At 40.3% G+C, this 19,052-nt stretch overlaps 1 protein-coding gene across 7 annotated transcripts in view; it reads left to right on the top strand.

The window, feature by feature from the left end:
* Positions 1 to 19,052, top strand: part of DYNC2H1 (dynein cytoplasmic 2 heavy chain 1) — a 340,312-nt gene that overhangs the window by 215,653 nt on the left and 105,607 nt on the right. The gene's annotated exons all lie outside the window — the stretch shown is intronic.

The raw sequence follows: 19,052 nt of genomic DNA, 5'->3' as shown, positions 1-19,052 counted from the left end.
GTATTCGCTACAAATGTTCTTTCACTTTGCAAAGAATTGAGAAAGTAGCGGCATAAAAAATTACAGCTGCAAACAAGTGAATAAGACCACGTGATGGATGAAGGAACCTCATAGTATTTCTAAGGCTTGGGGATTAAAAATTCCCACCAGAAATTGGATATTAAGGTATGTAAAATCGATAAGGAACGTGAGGCTTTAAGCATATTGGTGAAACCTCAAAGCCAGAATGAAGTACTCGGAGAAGTAACAAGGGTATCTCCTTGGTTCTTGTGGGAGCTGTGTTCCGTAACCACGCGCACTTGTCTGCTCCAGTAACACCCAGCCCCGGTCTGTGACTCCACCTGTTTACATTACTGTTCCCTTCACAGCAACGGGCCATAGGTCTGTAAGATCTCAGAGATCCAAATCTGTTGTTTTCTCTTTCTTTTTCCCAGATTTGTCTCCTTGTCACTGTAAAAGCAACAGACCCATGTCTTTACCGTTTCTTTTTTCTTTTCTTTCCCTCTTTTTATATTTAACTGTTCACCCACGATTGCGGATGTGGATTAATCCTCAAACTGACATAATTGTTTTTCTAAGTTAAAGCCTGGAAAATGTCTGAGGGTGGTGGTGCTGGCCACTTACATGAGAATTATTTGGCAAGTTTATCTTCAATAGGTGGATTGCTAAGCAGCATCCAAGATGTGTAAAATTGGACTGTTGAGTAGGGCTTTGGAATCTGTTTTGGCATGAATTCGTAGGCACCCTCAACTTTGAAAGCATCTGTACTACAGTTGTGAGAAACTGAGAATTTCTCACGTTGCTATTCTGAGTCGCACAAAATCCTCATATTCGTTCATCCCTGGATATCTGCATGGCTTGCTCTTTTATTCCCTTTAGGTGACATCATCACAAAGGCCTTTCAGACTTACTTTAAATAGCAACTTCCCGCAAACCTTGGTATTACTTCTCCTTTGAATGGGCTTCATTTTTCTCTTAAGATGCATGTTTCTGCAGGACCCGTGTATGTTTCTTTAGTTCTGAAATTTTTACTATCTTTTCAAAACACTATCTTTGATCTATATAAAAGATTACATATGTAACATTTATATATATGTATATATATATATGTAATTCATATTAAAAAGTATGATGATGTAATGAGACTCATGAACCAACAAGCAAGAACAAGGATATTACCAATAGCTTAAATCAACTTACATGATTCTTCTGTTCATCTCCCTTTCTGCTAAAGGAGCTACCATTCACTTTTGTTTTAAACTTCTTTAATACCTTTGTACTTCTTAAACACTTGTATTACGTGCATGCATTTACACACACACACTTGTTCTTACAAGTATATTGCTTCCTTTAGATAATTAAAAAAAATTTTTTTAGGGGCGCCTGGGTAGCTCAGTCAGTTGAGCTTCCGACTTCAGCTCAGGTCGTGATCTCGCAGTCTGTGAGTTGGAGCCCCGCGTCAGGCTCCTTGCTGACAGCTTGGAGCCTGGAGCCTGCTTTAGATTCTGTGTCTCCCTCTCTCTCTGACCCTCCCCCCGTTCATGCTCTGTCTCTGTCTCTGTCTCTGTCTCTCTCTCTCAAAAATAAACAAATTGGATTATTTTTGAGAGAGAGAGAGAGAGCGCGCGTGCGCGGTCAGCAGGGGGAGCGGGGGGTGGAGAGAGGGAGACACAGAATGTGAAGCAAGCTCTAGGCTCTGAGCTGTCAGCACAGAGCCCGAGCCCGACGCGGGGCTCGAACTCATGAACCATAAGATCATGACCTGAGCCGAAGTTGAATGCTTAAGCGACTGAGCCACCCAGGTGCCCCGCTAATTTTTAAATTATAAAACAGTGTCTTTCATGTGGTGTTCTAGGACTAGCATATCTCATTTTACATTATTTTTCTAAGGTGTGTACGTCACTGGCTTAGCTGTAGTTTCATTCATTATTACTGCAGTGTAATCATACATAACATCATGTATATTACATAATGTACGTATAATTATGTAAATGACGCACTGCTACACACGATGTTGCTGTGTACCTGTGTGTACGTCTCATGGTCTGTCGAGTGCAGGAGTTTCTCACGATGTGCATCCCCAAATGGGCCGTGTGTGCATGGTTTCAGGTCTGTGCTACTGTACACTGTCCCCAGAAGGTCTTGTGTCCACACCCTTTAATTCCCACCAGGTGGTATTTTTGGATGCCTTCATATTTGTTAAACTGATGGGTTACACTGCTATCTCGGTGTGGTCTTAGCTTGTATTTCTTATTTTTGAGATTGAATATCCTTCTGTGTATTTATGGGCCATCCCTGATTTTTAAGTGCAGGGACAGCAGTGAGACAGATGTGTCTGCAGCCCATTTGGAGGGAGCGACATGGTGGGATGTGAGGCCAGGAGGCAGCAGGGGCAGCGGGGGGCCACACAATGATGAGCCTTGTGACTGAGCCACCTTAGGAACTGGCCTGCTGTGTGGCGCTGACCTTGGGGGATAAGACCTGCCAGAGAGCTGGTGTGGGAGGGATGCCTGTGCTGCTGCTCGAAACTGCCAGCAAGTTTGGGGAGGCAGCTTTTACTGATGAAATCCCTTACTAGCTATAATTCGTTTAGAAAAAGAAGTTCAATTAAGGTAGCTTACTTATTTTCCTACAAGAGCTGTATATTTTTAAGTGCGAGCTACGTATTCAGTTTTTTTTCCCCCTAACATGGCGTGAAGTTCCAGAACTTTATGATTCTTTAAGACTCAATAGCAGCTTCATAGCAAAGTTCTTAAAAGGATTTGTGTTCATTCTCTTTTTTTTTATTATGAAATTTTATTGTCAAATTGATTTCCATACAACACCCAGTGCTCATCCCAACAGGTGCCCTCCTCAGTGCCCATCACCCACCTCCCTTCCCTCCCACCCCCCATCAGCCCTCAGTTTATTTTCAGTTTTTAAGAGTTTCTTGCGGTTTGGCTCCCTCCATCTCTAACCTTTTTTTTTTTTCCTTCCCCTCCCCCATGGTCTTCTGTTAAGTTTCTCAGGATCCACATAAGAGTGAAAACATATGGTATTTGTCTTTCTCTGTATGACTTATTTCACTTAGCATAACACTCCCCAGTTCCATCCACATGCTACAAAAGGCCATATTTCATTCTTTCTCATTGCCAAGTAGCATTCCATTGTCTATATAAACCACAATTTCTTTACCCATTCATCAGTTGATGAACATTTAGGCTCTTTCCATAATTTGGCTATTGTTGAAACTGCTGCTATAAATATTGGGGTACAAGTGCCCTTATGCATCAGCACTCCTGTATCCCTTGGGTAAATTCCTAGCAGTGCTATTTCTGGGCCAAAGGGTAGATCTATTTTTATTTTTTGAGGAACCTCCACACTGTTTTCCAGAGCGTCTGCACAAGCTTGCATTCCCACCAACAGTGCAAGAGGGTTCCTGTTTCTCCACATCCTCTCCAGCATCTATAGTCTCCTGAGTTGTTAATTAGCACGACCCTCGAGAAAGTCGAGATAGAAGGAACATACTTAAACATCATAAAAGCCGTTTATGAAAAGCCCACAGCTAATATCATTCTCAGTGGGGAAAAACTGAGAGCTTTTTCCCTGAGGTCAGGAACACGACAGGGATGTCCACTGTCACCGCTGTTGTTTAACATAGTGTTGGAAGTTCTAGCATCAGCACTCAGACAACAAAAGGAAATCAAAGGCTTCAAAACTGGCAAAGATGAAGTCAAGCTTTCACTTTTTGCAGATGACATGATATTATACATGGAAAACTCGGTAGACTCCACCAAAAGTGTGCTAGAACTGATACATGAATTCAGCAAAGTCGCAGGATACAAAATCAATGTACAGAAATCAGTTGCATTCTTATACACTAATGATGGAGCAGCAGAAAGACAAATAAAGAAACTGATTCCATTCACAATTGCACCAAGAATCATAAAATACCTAGGAATGAACGTAACCAAAGACGTAAAAGATCTGTATGCTGAAAACTATAGAAAGCTTATGAAGGAAATTGAAGAAGATACAAAGAAATGGAAAAACATTCTGTGCTCATGGGTTGGAAGAATAAATTGTTAAAATGTCAACACTACCCAAAGCTATCTACACATTCAATGCAATCCCAATCAAAATTGCACCAGCATTCTCCTCAAAGCTAGAACAAGCAATCCTAAAATTTGTATAGAACCACAAAAGACCCTGAATAGCCAAAGTAATATTGAAGAAGAAGGCCAAAGCGGGAGGCATCACAAGCCCAGACTTTAGCCTCTTCTACAAAGCTGTCATCATCAAGACAGCATGGTATTGGCACAAAAACAGACACATAGACCAATGGAATAGAATAGAGACTCCAGAATTGGACCCACAAATGGATGGCGAACTAATCTTTGACAAAGCAGGAAAGAATATCCAATGGAAAAAAGACAGTCTCTTTATCAAATGGTGCTGGGAGAACAGGACAGCAACATGCAGAAGAATGAAACTAGACCACTTTCTTACACCATTCACCAGAATAAACTCAAAATGGATGAAGGACCTGAATGTGAGGAAACCATCAAAACCCTAGAGGAGAAACCAGGAAAAAAACCTCTCTGACCTCAGTCACAGCAATTTCTTACTTGACACATCTCCAAAGGGAAGGGAATTAAAAGCAAAAAATGAACTATTGGGACCTCATGAAGATAAAAAGTTTCTGCACTTCAAAGGAAAGAGTCAACAACACTAAAAGGCAACCGACAGAATGGGAAAAGATATTTGCAAATGACATATCGGATAAAGGGCTAGTATCTAAAATCTATAAAGAACTCACCAAACTCCACACCTGAAAAATAAACAATCCAGTGAAGAAATGGGCAGAAGTCATGAATAGACACTTCTCTGAAGAAGACATCCAGATGGCTAACAGGCACATGAAAAGATGCTCAGCATCACTCCTCATCAGGGAAATACAGATTATGTTCATTCTTAATGATGGTTTTTCTGTTGCTTAAGATTGCGGATTAATCGCTAGTATAATAATTTTAGCAATGTTGGATTGAATGGCTTTTATGAACTCGGCAGCTGCACTTATCCTGACTCAAAACTTTTTTCATCAGTTATTAGGGAAGTCTCAAGTTCCTGGTAAATTTATTTTTTGGAATCAGGGAGCCCAGATGCTCTTCTCTGTTGAATGTATTTCCTCATATTTCAGGAGCTTGTTTGTAAGTCACAGCTTCGCCAACAGCGCCATCAGCAAAGAGAGGTGGTGTGTACTTTCCTGCACCACGTATCGACTTCTGACTGTTAAGTGTAGGCTGGTCCTTGTTAGAGTACCTGCTACTTTTCAAGTTCTGAGACCACTCAAGACAAAAACAAAAGGATCAAAAGACATTCTCAGTCTCTTTAGTTTTGTGACTTGCACAATGATGTCATATTTGTTATTTTTGAAAGTTTATAAAGAAACGCTAAGTTCACCAATATTATAAATTTCATGTTTTGCTTACATGTGTTATCGTTTAGTAAGAAGTAAAAATGCCTCTTCATTTGAAAAATAGCTCTTAGAAAGGAAACAAACTTTTATCTTTGCTTTGTGAATGGTATTTCACGATCATGGAAGAAAAGTTGAGAAAGAATGTTTTTCTTTATTGAATAATTCTCAATAATAGGGAAGGAATGGCAGAATTTGAAAAATCATTTTTATAAATCTTAATAAAATCACTGATTCATAAAATCACGATTCCCAGTTTGAAACCACTACTTGGAAGATTGATGGGGAAATTTACAAGAGAGAGATTATTTGGTGCTACTTGAACTCAGGGACTGGCCTGCATGCCGACAGCAGTCGAGCATGCTCCCTGTGCCTCCTGATGTGTCACAGGATGAAGTACGCTTCCCAAAAATGTCTTCTAAAAAAGTGAACTTGAATCTGATCGAGACTTTAGAACTAATTTTTGGTTATCAGGAAACACCAGGGGTTAAGGGAACAAACTAAAAACACTGGATCCAGAATGTGAGACATTCTGCAGGACAACTGACTCGGTTTTATCAACCTGTTAATGACATTCAAAAAAAAAAAAAAAAAAAAAGGAAGCTCAGAGAAACTGGTCTATGTTAAAGGGACTTAAATACATAAAACTGCATGACCTTTTGTGGATACTGATTCAAGCAATCTGAAACAAATGTTGAGGCCATCAGGGAAATTCAATATGGACTAGGTGTTACGGGACCCAAGGGAATTTTTTTAACAAATGTTTGTTTGTACTGACCCTAAACACCACTTTTCCACTTTCCTGGTTATTCTCTGAACTTCTTAACATTTTTTAAAAATTGTAATTGCATACAATATCCTGTTTCATTTGTACAGTGTAATGATTTGACTTTTGTGTAATTGCGAACCGATCACCATAAGTCTAGCTACCATCTGCTGCCACACAAAATGAATACACTGTTACTGACTTTAGATCCCATGCTGTATATTATGCCCCTAGCACGTAACTGTCACTGGAGGTTTGTGCCTCTTCATCGCTGTCACCCAGTTTTGTCCACCCTCACCTTCTCTGGAAACCACCATTCTGTTCTCTGCATCTAGGAGTCTGGGTTTTGTTCTCTTTTTCAGATTCTACATATATATGAAATCATACAGTATTTGTCATTCTTTTAGCACAGTACCCTCAAGGTACATCCATGTTGTCTCCATGGCAAGCTCTCATTCTTCATGGCTTTGTATTGCATTATATGTATGTATTATGTTCCATATATATCACGACATATACTTATATGTATATAAAGTAGGCACACATTTATTCACCATATCTTTATTTAGCCATCCATCTATCAGTGGACACTTACATTGTTACTGTATCTTGGCTGTTGTAAATAATGCTACAGTGAATGTAGAGGTGCATTTGAAAAGGTGCATTTTCAAATCACTGTTTTTAGTTTCTTGGAGGAGATACCCAGACATGGCATTACTGGATCGTATGGTACTTCTATTTCTCATTTTTTGAGGAAGCTCCATACTGTTTTCCCAAGTGGTCACCCCCGTGTACATTCCCCCAGTAGTACACGAGGATTCCCTTCTTTCCACATCCTCACCAATGTATTTTTTTTTGGTAATAGCAAGTCTTGTAGGTGTGAGGTGCTATCTCATTGTGGTTTTGATTTGCATTTCCCTGCTGATGAGTGATGTTGAACATCTTTTCATGTGTCTATTGGCCATCTGTAGTTCATCTTTGGCAAAGGTCTATTCAGGTCATCTGCCCAATTTTAAATCACATTGGTTTTCGGTGTTGAGTTTTATGAGTTCTTTCTAAATTTTGGATACTGACCCCTTATCAGATAATATGGTTTGCAGATATCTTCCCATTCAGTATGTTCCTTTTCAGTTTGTTGATGGGTTCCTTCACTGTGCAAAAAAGCTTTTTAGAGTGATGTGGTCCCGTCTGTTTATTTTTGCTTTTCTTTGCTTTTGTGGTTGTCAGATTCAAAAAATACCACTAAGACCAATGTTGAGGAACCTACCAACTATGTTTTCTTGTAGGACTTTGATGGTTTCACGTTTTAAATTCAAGTCTGTAATCCATTTTTAGTTACTTGTTGGGTGGAGGATAAGAGAAGTCATTTCATTATTTTCCATTTTGATGTCTAATTTTCCAACACCATTTACTGAAGAGACTGTCCTTTCTCCGTTTGGTATTCTTGCCTCCTTTGTTGTAAATTAATTAACCACATACATGTGGGTCTCTTCTTGTCTCTCCATTCTCTTCCATGGATCTATAAGTCTACTTTTGCCAGTACCAAACTGTTTTGATCACTACAACTTGGTGGTATAGTTTGAAATCAGGGAGTGTCGTAGACTCTAAGTCTCAAGTACTCTCTTGTCCAGCAAGAGAGCAGGACACAGGATTAAAAGAGAGAGACGGCTAATATCCAGGAAAAAACAAGAGCCCCTAATAAACAAGAGCCCCTTGTCCCGTATTTATTAAGATCAGAAGGCTTACAAACGAAGGCTTACAAACAAAGGCTTACAAAGAGACAAAGAAACTGGGAACATTAACTTGGGGATGCGAGAGAAAAGGAGGGTTTTGAAGATACACGGTGTTTAGGGTTTTGGTCAATGTAAAATCCTGGCACCTGGCAGATGGGCAGATGGGCAGATGGTTATTAATGGCAGGCAGGAGGTGCCGTGTCTGTGTATCTTAGCTGGCCCAGGGGATGAGACAGATAGGGGGGATAACCTCAGGGTTGACAGGCCGCCTTTTCTTTTGTTAACCATCTCTGCTCTGGGCTGCTTCACCCGTAGCACAGTCGTCTATAGCCCTATTTACCTGTTTATCTAACTTGGTCCTTTCCTCCTGTGAAAGCAGATTTCTGCTCTAGTACTAAATTGGGCATTTTCATCCTGATTCCTAATCTTGCTTACCTCATATACCTTTGTATTGGGTGCCTTTGCTCCCCTGTCTATTCTGGGGCCTTTGCCCCTCCCTCTCTATTCTGGGGTCCCTGGCCTGTCCCTCCTTTATTCTGGGCATCTTATTTTGTTTACCCAGGCTTGGGTGAGGGCACCCCATGGCTTTGTAATTCTTTATGCCTTGTTAACCCATTGGTGCAAGCCCAGGGAATTTCTAAGCTTATTCCCCACAAGGGAGCATGTTGCCTACAGTGTTATTCTTCTTTTCAAGACTGCTTTGGCTGTTCAGGGTCATTTGTGGTTCCATACACGTTTTAGGACTGTTTGTTCTGGTTATGTGAAAAATGCCATTGGAATTTATATAGAGATTGTATTGATTCCTTAGATTGCTTTGGGTGGTGTGGACCTTTTAACATTTGTTCTTCCCATCCATGAGCATGGAAGGTCTTTCCATTTATTTGTGTCTTCTGTTTCTTTCATCTGTCCCATTGTCAGTGTATGGTGTATTTTCACCTCCTTGATTATATTTATTCCTAGGTACTTTATTCTTTTTGATCAAATTATAATGTCTCTTTCTGATGTTACGTAATTTGTGTATTAGAAACACAACAGATTTATGGATGTTGATTTTGTATCCTGCAACTTTATTGAATTCATGTACCAGATCTAACAGTTTTTCCATTAATTCTTTAGCTTCCTGTGTATAGTATTGTTATGTTCAAATAGTGACACTTTTACTACTTTACAATTTAGATACTTTTTTTTTCCTTGCCTAATTGCTGTGGCTAGGTCTTCCAATGCTGTGTTAAATAAAAGTGGCAATAGGGGGCATCCTTGTCTTGTTGCTGTTCTTAGGGGAAAAGCTTTGATCTTTTTTTCAACGAGTGTGTTGTTAGCTGTAGGAGTGTCCTATATGGGCTTTATTATATTGACATATGTTTCCTTTTTACCCACTCTCTTGAGAGTTCTTTAAACCAGATATAGATGTTGAATTTTGTTAAATGCTTTTTCTCCGTCTATTGAGATGATAATAGGATTTTTAACTTTTAGTTAAGTGATGTACCACATGGATTTGCAGACGTTGAATCATCGTTACATTCCTGGAATAAACCACACTTTATCATGAGTTATCATCCTTTTAATGTATTATTGTGTTTGGTTAACTTTTTTTTGTTTGTTAACATTTTATTGAGGGTTTTTGCATCTATGTTTATTAGTGATATTAGCCTGTAATTTTTTTGTAGTCCATCGCTCTACCACTGAGCTATATGGCCATGACCTGTAATTTTTTTGTAGTGTTCTTGTCTGCTTTTCTTACCAGGCTGACACTGGCCTTGCAAAGGGTGTTTAAAAACTTTCACTCCCCTTCAGTGTTTTGGAAGAGTTTGAAAAGGATAGTTATTAAATCTTGTTTGAATGTTGGGTGGATTAATCCACTACCTATATATTTTTCCATTGAGATTATTACTCTCATATTTTTTGTTACTAATTACTGCCATCTTTTCAGTTTAAAGAAATTTCTTTAACATTTATTGTACATCCAGTTTAGCAGTGAAGTTCTTAGCTTTTGCTTATCTAGAAAATTCTTTTTCTTTCATTCAATTCTTAATGATAACCTTGCCAGGTGGAGCATTCTTGGTTGGAAGATTTTTTCCTTTTAGCACCATTGAATGTGTCATGCCCCTCTCATCTGCTAATGTGAAGAAATTGATGGTAGCCTCATGGGGTTTCCCTTGTATGTGACAAGTTTTTTTTTTTTTTTTCCTTGCTCCTTTAGGGCTCTCTCTTTATCCTTAACTTTTACCATTTTAATTATAATATGTCTTGATCTAGATCTCTTTGGTTTCATCTTATTTGGAACTTTGCTGGCTTTTCTGTCCATTCCCTTGCCCAGATTAGGAAGTTTTCACCCCTTATTTTTTCTGATAATTTTTTTTGTCCCTTTATCACTCTCTTCTTCTAAGATCCCTATAATGTGGATATTATTCTGCTTGATGTTGGCCTCCACAACATTTAAGATGTATTCACTTCTTTTAATTCCTTTTTCTCTTTGTTGCTCTATCTGGGAGAATTCCGTTGCTTTGTCTTCCAGTTCACTGATGTGTTCTTTTGCTTTATCCAGTCTGCCATTAAGCATCTCTAGTGTATTTCTAGTGCAATTATTGTATTCTTTAGCTCTGTGACTTGTGTTTGGTGCATTCTTATATTTTTTATCTCTTTTTTTTTTTAATTTTTTTTAACGTTTATTTATTTTTGAGACAGAGAGAGAGCATGAACGGGGGAGGGGCAGAGAGAGGGAGACACAGAATCTGAAACAGGCTCCAGGCTCTGAGCCATCAGCCCAGAGCCCGACGCGGGGCTCGAACTCACGGACCGCGAGATTGTGACCTGAGCTGAAGTCAGACGCTTAACCGACTGAGCCACCCAGGCGCCCCGATTTTTTATCTCTTTGTCGAAAGTCTCATGTCTTCATCCATTCTTTGAGTTCTTTATCATCCTTATGACCATTTGACTTCTGTATCAGGTATATATTTGGCTTTGTTTCATTAAGTTCTTTTTATGGAATTCTGTCTTTTTCATTTGGAATGTATTCCTCTATGTCCTCATTTTGCCTGTGTGTATTTCTCTGTACTAGGTGAAACAGCTTCAAGTCCCATCCTTGAAGGAGTGGTCATATGTAGATCATTCGTGGATCCCAGGTGGACATTGTGCCATGGGCACCAAGGCCCGTACTCCGGGGGTGAGGAGTCTGTGGTAGAATCCTGGCTGCAGTGTTAGGTGGGCGGGACCCCCACCGAGCTGTCCATCGGCCACGGCTATGGGGGAGAATGAGAGGGGAATCACGTGCCCCCAGATGGCTGTGATAGGGCCACATTGAGAGGGGGTGAGGTGCTTGCCTGGCTGTTAGATATGTGGCTGTGTTACCAGGGGCAAGACACTTACCCTGTCACTGTTATGCGGCTGTAGCACAGTCGGCTGGGACCACACTTGGCAGTGCTAGAAGGATAGAGAATGATTGCCAGAATTGCACCTGCTAGTGTCGGCATTAGCAAGGTGGAATGAGATTGCAGAAATGATGCCCACAGTGCTTTGTCCCCAGTAAGAGTCCCAACTTGTCCCTGTCTTTCCAGCTGTCAATTTAAGGTTAGCAAGTAGGTCTCCTTCACCAGTGATCTAGGTGCTGTTCAGACTGCTGCTTTTGCACTTGGTCTGGGGTGGGTGTCTTCTTCAGGAGCTGTCTTCTGTTCCAGATGTTTCTGTTTCTCCTTCTTAACTATTCATTGCTTTCCAAAGCCCAACATTGGCAGGGCTGTGTCTTTGGTGTAGGGCCCAAGGTTTGGGTGCCTCATGGGGAGGAAATACTTCTCTGGGGAGGTCCCTCCTGATTGTGGGGTTTTTAGCAAGGGATGTCTACCTCTTCTACCCATCTTGAGGCAGCTCTTGTAACCTGTGTTTGAGGAGGCACCGTTCATCAAGTTTTCAGAACTTTTTCCAAGGACATGATTCCATATGTAGCCATAGATTTGTTGTGTCTGTGAGACAAGTTGAGTTCAGGATTTTCCTACCCTGCCATCTTGAAATACGTCCTGCTAACGTTGTTTTAATAATTACCTTTTTTCAGTTTTTACAGCTTTATTGAAGTTAGTTGATATTTAGTATCAACACATTTAGAGGGTATGATTTGATAAGGCTTTACGTACGTACATACACACATATATATATATATATATATATATATGTATGCACACACACACATACATGTATATATATATATCTGTTAGAACCTCACAACATGAAGATAATGAATATTCCCATCACTCCTGAAGTTTTCTGTAACGCTGGAGTCTCTTCCTCCTGTCCCCTTCCACTACTGATTGCTCTTTTGTCATTTGCAGATTCATGTGCATTTTCTAGAGTTTTACTTAAAAGTATTATACAATTAAGTACGCCCCTCTGTCTGGCTTGTTGTTCAGCATAATTATGTTGGTTGTGTGTATCAGGAGTCTGTTCCATTTTCTTGCTGAATGGATGTACCACAGTTTGCTTATTCATTTGCTCCCTGAAGGACGTTCCTATGTCCAGCTTGAGGCTTTACTAAAGTGACGCTGCCACTCATTTGAGAGGCTGCAAATACATTTTTTTTTATTTGTGTGTTTGGATGTGTATATATAACATAATATGTTTGTCCGAAGTTGTATCTAAAACATTACTATGTATTATTCATAATTGAGTGTTCAGCCTCCTACCTTGGTATTTAAAACTGGTATATTTTTCTAGTCCCAGTAAAATTGAAACATCATCGTTGAAAGGGAAGTTCATATCTAATTTGCTTAATTAGATTGTATAAGCTAGGAGATCTCCTGAAATTTTAATTTCAGGCTTTCAATATATTGCCTTGAAAAAATGGGTGATATGAGTTCTTAACATGGTGGAGTGAATGTACATTTCCTTTTTGATCTTGAGTGAAATCTCATCTCACAAATCACAGTTTGGTCTTGTGTGTGAGCAGCATAAATATTTTTATTGAAAGACGTGAGAGACGTAGAGGACGGTTTTTTCCTTCTTATTAACATAAAGATAAACTTCCGATGTTCTTCCAGAGCCCATTCTCACGTGTGAGTGACTGCTTCCTTTCTGCGGCATGTGGGAGTTGAGCAAGGCTTGTTACACCCTGTTGCACTGGGGACGCACCCCGCGGGAGTGTGAAGATCTTAGGGGCGGGGGTGAGAGTACTGACTGAGGAACATTTTAAGGGTTCCCCAGTTACTGTTGATAAAAGACATAATACTTGAGCTGAAGTTAAAAAGTATTATTATGTAATAAATTTCTATTTATTTCAACTACAAATAGAAAAATATATAGTGTATATAGCATGAATGTAATATATGTGAAAACATTATAAGTTACTTCATTTTTTGCTAAATTGTATTGTCTGGGAAAATGATTCAAGCTTTTTTTTCTTTTCCAGTCTCTCCACATTTAACTGCCTTTACTTGTTTCTTGGGGTAGCTAGATCCCTGTGTGCATTATTGAATAAAAGTCATGATAGCCAACATTCCTGTCTTGCTCTGATTTTAAAGGGTTTCTAACATTTGATTATAGATTTTAATACTTGCTGTGTTTTGTGGATACCATTTTTAAGGCTGCATTAATCTGCTTGGGCTATTTTAACAAAACACAGATCTTTCTTGGCTTACGGTGTGATGTAACATCTTGGCCAACCCCTCATGAGCTGACAGTATTGTAAGTGGGATGCGTTTGATACACCTGATCTAGTAACATCATGGCTTCCCTCGCCTCTGTTAAGCGTGCTCAGAACACTTACATGAGCCTACCGTCAGGCAGTCTTCTAATGCGAAACCTATTGTATAATAAGGTGTTGAATGTGCCGTGTAATCACTGAGTCCTGTTCTGACACTGAAGAACACAACGGTTGTGAGTGTGTCCGTTGTTCACTCTTGTGATACCCTTGTTTACCACACTGCCGCCAGCCTTGTGAGAGAGCATTGTGGCGCCTGTCCAGAGCCCAGGAGAAGATCAGAATTCGATACGTGGTTCCTACCGAGGTAGGATGTATCACGTTGGCATCATCGTCAGGTTGAAAGTGTTCAGTCGAGCTGTCCCAAGCTGCGGCCATCTACCACAGACAGGGCAGCTGAAACTACAAAATGTATTTTTTCACAGTCCTGGAGGCTGGGAGTCTGAGATGAAAGGGCCGGTATGTTCAGTTTCTGGTGCTTGTAGATGGCAGTCTTCTCACTGTGGCCTTGCATGGCTTTTCCTCTTTGCATGTTTGCAGACAGACCGAGGTCGATTGAGAGCTCTCTGCTGTCCCTTCTTCTGCGGAGACTGGCACTGTCAGCTCAGAACCCCACGCATGGGACTTCATTTAGCCTTAACTGCTTCCTCAGAGGCCCATCTCCAAATGCTGGGGACGCGAACTTAACTCTGAATTTCGCTGGGAGTGCAGACACTCAACCCACAACATGGGTTCAAGGAGTTTTCTGCTTTTCTTGATGATTCCGTTAGTCTTCGCTGCACAGCCAGCCATCCCAAAACTTTGTGACTTGAAACAGTCATATTTATTGCGTGACTTTTTTTAGGATTCTGAGGGGAGGCTGCGTAATTTCTCTGCGTCCATCTTTGGCATTGCACACGAGGCTGCCCACATCTGCGGGGCTGACGGGGCTGGGAGGCCCGAGGCAGCCTAGTCATGTGTGCAGATGACCCTGGCTCCCGGCTGGGGACATTTGGTTTCCTCTCCCAGAGGCTGGTGTGCTGTTTCGGGGCCCCAAGGCCAGAGCGGGAACTGCTAGTTTTCTTCAAGTGAAGGCTTTGGAAGTCACGTGTCGCTTCTGCCGCGGTCTGTTAGGCAAAGCGTGTCGGCAGATGAGCTGGCTTACAGGTGGTGGGGCAGACCCTCCAGGAGCAGGCAGAGCAGAGGATTTCCATTGCGGATTCCAGTTTTTCCTCTCCTCCGTTTATGTGGTGAATTATATTTCCTGTGATTAAACCATCCGTTCGGAATTGTCGTGTGTCTTTTTTAGAGGTTGATTGATATTTATTTGTGTCTGTGTTCAGGATTAAAATTGATCCTTGAACATCTTTTATTTCTGGTAGTGTTTTTCCTAGTCTCTGTTACTTGACTTGAGGATCGCTGCCTCGTTTCTAGTCCCTGAGGGGTTCGTGTGCGATCTGAGCTCCTGTGACGTCAGATCCCTCAAGTGAACTGCTGGTGTCTGCGGTTAAGACGGTGGTTATTAACTTTTCATTTAATTTTTTAAACTATGCCCTGATTTAGTTTTGCTGTTATTTCTTGGGGCTCTTTTATTAGTTTATATATTCCTAGGAATTTCTGTTGGCCAAATTTGTAACTCTTTATGGCATAAAACTATTCAAACTAATCTCATTAATGTCTTTTAGTCACTCCTGTATCTGTAATTATATTCTTTTTAAAATTGGATTTTAAGGGGCACCCGGGTGGCTCAGTCAGTTAAGCGTCCAACTTCGGCTCAGGTCATGATCTCATGGTCAGTGAGTTCAAGTCCCACATCAGGCTCTGGGCTGACAGCTCAGAGCCTGGAGCCTGTTTCAGATTCTGTGTCTTCCTCTCTCTCTGCCCCTCCCCCACTCACTTGCGCGCTCTCTCTCTCTCTCAAAAAATAAACATTAATTTTTTTTTTTAAATTGTATTTTTAAAATAAACTTTTAACTCATTTTATCTTTATCTTATATCACCCAGTATACTCAGAAATCTCATGATTTTATTAGTCCTTTCAGTAAACTGACTTTTTTTTTTTTCAAGAGAGAGAGCATGAGCAGGGGAAGGGCAGGGAGAGAGAGAGGGGGAATCCCAAACAGGTTCCCTGCTGTCAGTGCAGAGCGCGATACAGAGCTAGAACTCAAAACTATGAGATCATGACCTGAGCCGAAATCAAGAGTCAGACACGTAACTGACTGAGACATCCAGGTGCCCGTGACTTTTGGTTTTTTATCTGCTCTCTTTTCTATCAGTTGTCTTTTCATTAAATATTTTTTTCTCCTTTTACTTCCATCTCCATTTTCAACTTTGTTATTTAAGTTTGGCTCAGTTTTAAACTTTGTGTCTTTTTAAACATAAGCCTTTGCTGCTGTAATTTTCTTCCAGCGTCTCATTCACTGAAGTTTGATGGTGTTGATGTGTGGAATGTTCGTGATGATGGTGTTTCCAGCAGCCCACACTGTCAGCCCGAAGCCGTGGTGGAGCAAACCGTGTGTCCCAGTCATTCCAATCTGGGTTTCTAGGTCTTAACGTTGGAACTCTGACCCTTAGGAACTGGACTCACATAGGGGACATTTTACAGAGTGATTGACCAGTATGGCTTACAAGTGTCAAGGGTATGAAAGCCTTTCCTTGACTTTCATTGTTTTGGGTGGGACTACAGATAAATTACAACTCAATACGATCCCAGATTCTCCTCAAACAGAAAAAGGACATTCGTGGAAAAATTGGTGAGGTTGAAATAGGGCTTGTAACAGCTTAGTTGGTAGTACTGTGCCTTTGTTAGTTTCCTGGTTTTGATCATTGTGCGCTGATTGTAAGATGCCGACGTAGGGGGGCACGGTGAAGTCTCTGAAGGGAGTTCTCTGTACTATTTGTGCAACTTTTCTGTCAATCTGAAAGTCACGCATAATAGCAAGTAAATCAGCAACGCAAGCTCCAGGCCCTTTCGGAGGGGCCGATGTCACAGGGCAGATGCTGCCTTCTGGATGCATAGGTCTAGATGAGCTGCACCACCGTGGTTCACTCAGGGGCGTGGAATCACGGTATTGTATGCATGAGACTGTGAGAACGCTGCACTAGCCACACTGGATTAAAATAAAATACTTAATGGTAAAAATACAGACTTCCCTTAATGTTCCAGGTACTTCAGTCATAAATCTTAAAAGGTTTTTTGTTGATTCTGTTGTGTAATTGTGGTTTTACACGTGCTGTGTTACAGGATTTCTCCAGGTGTTTCGTCTGACGCATCCCTGGAAACAAATATGTAATCTGTTCAGTTTCTCTGAAAGTCCATTTTCTCATCTGTAAATTGAGAGTGTTTGTTTTCAAATATTGTATTCCCTCTCATTCCAAGAAGGATGACACCAGAGGTGACTTACAAAATGTAAGCAGTCTGTCAGTGTAACATTAGTACTGGACAAAGTCAGCCACAGAGAAGACAAGGGAAGGAAAGGAAAGCCAGGGAAGCATTTTATGCCAAGAGAAGGCAAAACGAACAACAAAGTAAATGTGTTGTTTGTGGAGAATCCCACCCTGTTTGACACCATTTTAATGGAGTGTTAGCAAATAAAGTACTTTTTAAAAAATATTTATTTATTTTTGGGAGACAGAGGGACAGAGTGCAAGCCAGGGGAGGGGCAGAGAGAGAGGAAGACACAGAATCCGAAGCAGGCTGCAGGCTCCGAGCTGTCAGCACAGACCCTGACGCGGGGTTTGAACTCACAAACCGTGAGGTCATCACCTGAGGCAAAGTCTGACACTCAACCAACTGAGCCACCCAGCCATCCCTAAAGTAGTTTTTAATTGGTTTAAAATGTAAATAATGGGAAGATTTTATTACCTGTGCTTTTTAAAAAGATAAATAAATATGTGAGATTTTGTAAAAACAAAAGATGGTCCACAATTCTAAGTTATAGGTCTATTCTCATGGTAAAAATATATCATTATGTATTTGAACTCTCTTTTTATTAATCTGTTTGTTAAAGATTATAGTATATTATCATAGTGTTATTAGGAAAAGCAAACCTCACATATTGTTTTTCTAGGACAGAAAGCATGGCCTTTTGAGCTGGCAAGTATTTTATTCTTAAAATAGTTTTTAGCATCTTGTAAAAAAGTTTGCATCTCTTTTCCCTTAGACATCCCTTTGCATCCTTATTTGTTTTCTGGCTTGTTTGACAAATTTAAAATACAAATAAGTGATAGCGAATGTTACCAGAGTTAAAATAGCACTTCTTCTGACTACCAACTAGCGGTGTTTTGTGGTGTGGCAAAGTTGATGAATTAGCTGCTGTTGTAGGGTTCAGCTAGAGCAAATGAAAATAATTTATCAGAAAAACAAAGAAAATGAAACCCTGAATCACCATGATTTTTTCAAGATTGGAGAATCAATCAAAAGCTTCTAGAAGTAACTTGAGTTTTACAGCATGATGGTGGATGTTTAACAATTGAGTAGTGTGTTGATTTTGAAAGATTTATGGCCCTTATTTTGTTAAGAACTTTACTAATACAAGCATCCAACAAATATGAAATATAGCCCAATCTGTTCAAAAAGGAAAAACAATCTACATCTTTCGAATCTTGCAATCTACATCTTTTATTTTTCAAAAAATAAAACAGAAATGTAGTCAGCATGCTGCAAAGGTTGGTGTTAAAAATAGTAGCTTTGGAAAACACATGCCTCTCGTTTTGGGTTTATTTTATGTCAGAGAAGCACTGAGAGCATAATTTTGACATTGAGTTGAAGTGCTTGTAAAGAGCAGCCCGCAGATACCGCGCTGATTTTGTACCCACCCCGATACCTCCAGCCCGGTATCAGTACCCTCATTACCTCTGCCTCGTTGCTGGAGAAGTAGCAAGTCAGTTATCGTTGCCGAAGCCCACGTCACAGAGCACGGTGTTAGGAAATGTGTGTGAGTGGATTTCGATGGGGATCAGCAGAAAGTCGCGGAAGGGGCGCCCCCAGTGGGAAGCACTGTGTACCTCGCCTGGTTTGCACCCCCCCCCCCCCCCCCCGTCCATGCGTCTTTCATTAGAGTCTTCGTGCAGAGGAAACGTTTACGTGGCAACTTAACGTTAATACAGAGCACGAAAACTTGGGTTTGTAATGATTTGTACCAACAAATAATTACTTAAAATTGTTTTGCTCTTTGATGTAGTGTGGTATGCTATTTACTATCTTTCCTACCATTGCCTCTTTTCAGAAAAACGATCTTTAATCAATCAGCATGTTGAAATTATAAAGTTGAGTCAATCAAACGAAATATATTTGTCTTTATTTTTTAACTGCTTAAGTAAATCAGTTACATGTTAAGGCAATTGAATAGAGATAATGGGATTAAAACTTGTTTATATTTAGTCTCTATTTTTATAAAACAAATATAGCTATTTTTGGGCCCATACTATTTCTCT

This window comes from Acinonyx jubatus, chromosome D1 (assembly GCF_027475565.1).
Source record: "Acinonyx jubatus isolate Ajub_Pintada_27869175 chromosome D1, VMU_Ajub_asm_v1.0, whole genome shotgun sequence".
In the NCBI taxonomy this organism is placed as follows: Eukaryota; Metazoa; Chordata; class Mammalia; order Carnivora; family Felidae; genus Acinonyx; species Acinonyx jubatus.
Note: the sequence above shows the minus strand (reverse complement) of the source record. Positions and strands in the feature narration are given on the sequence as shown.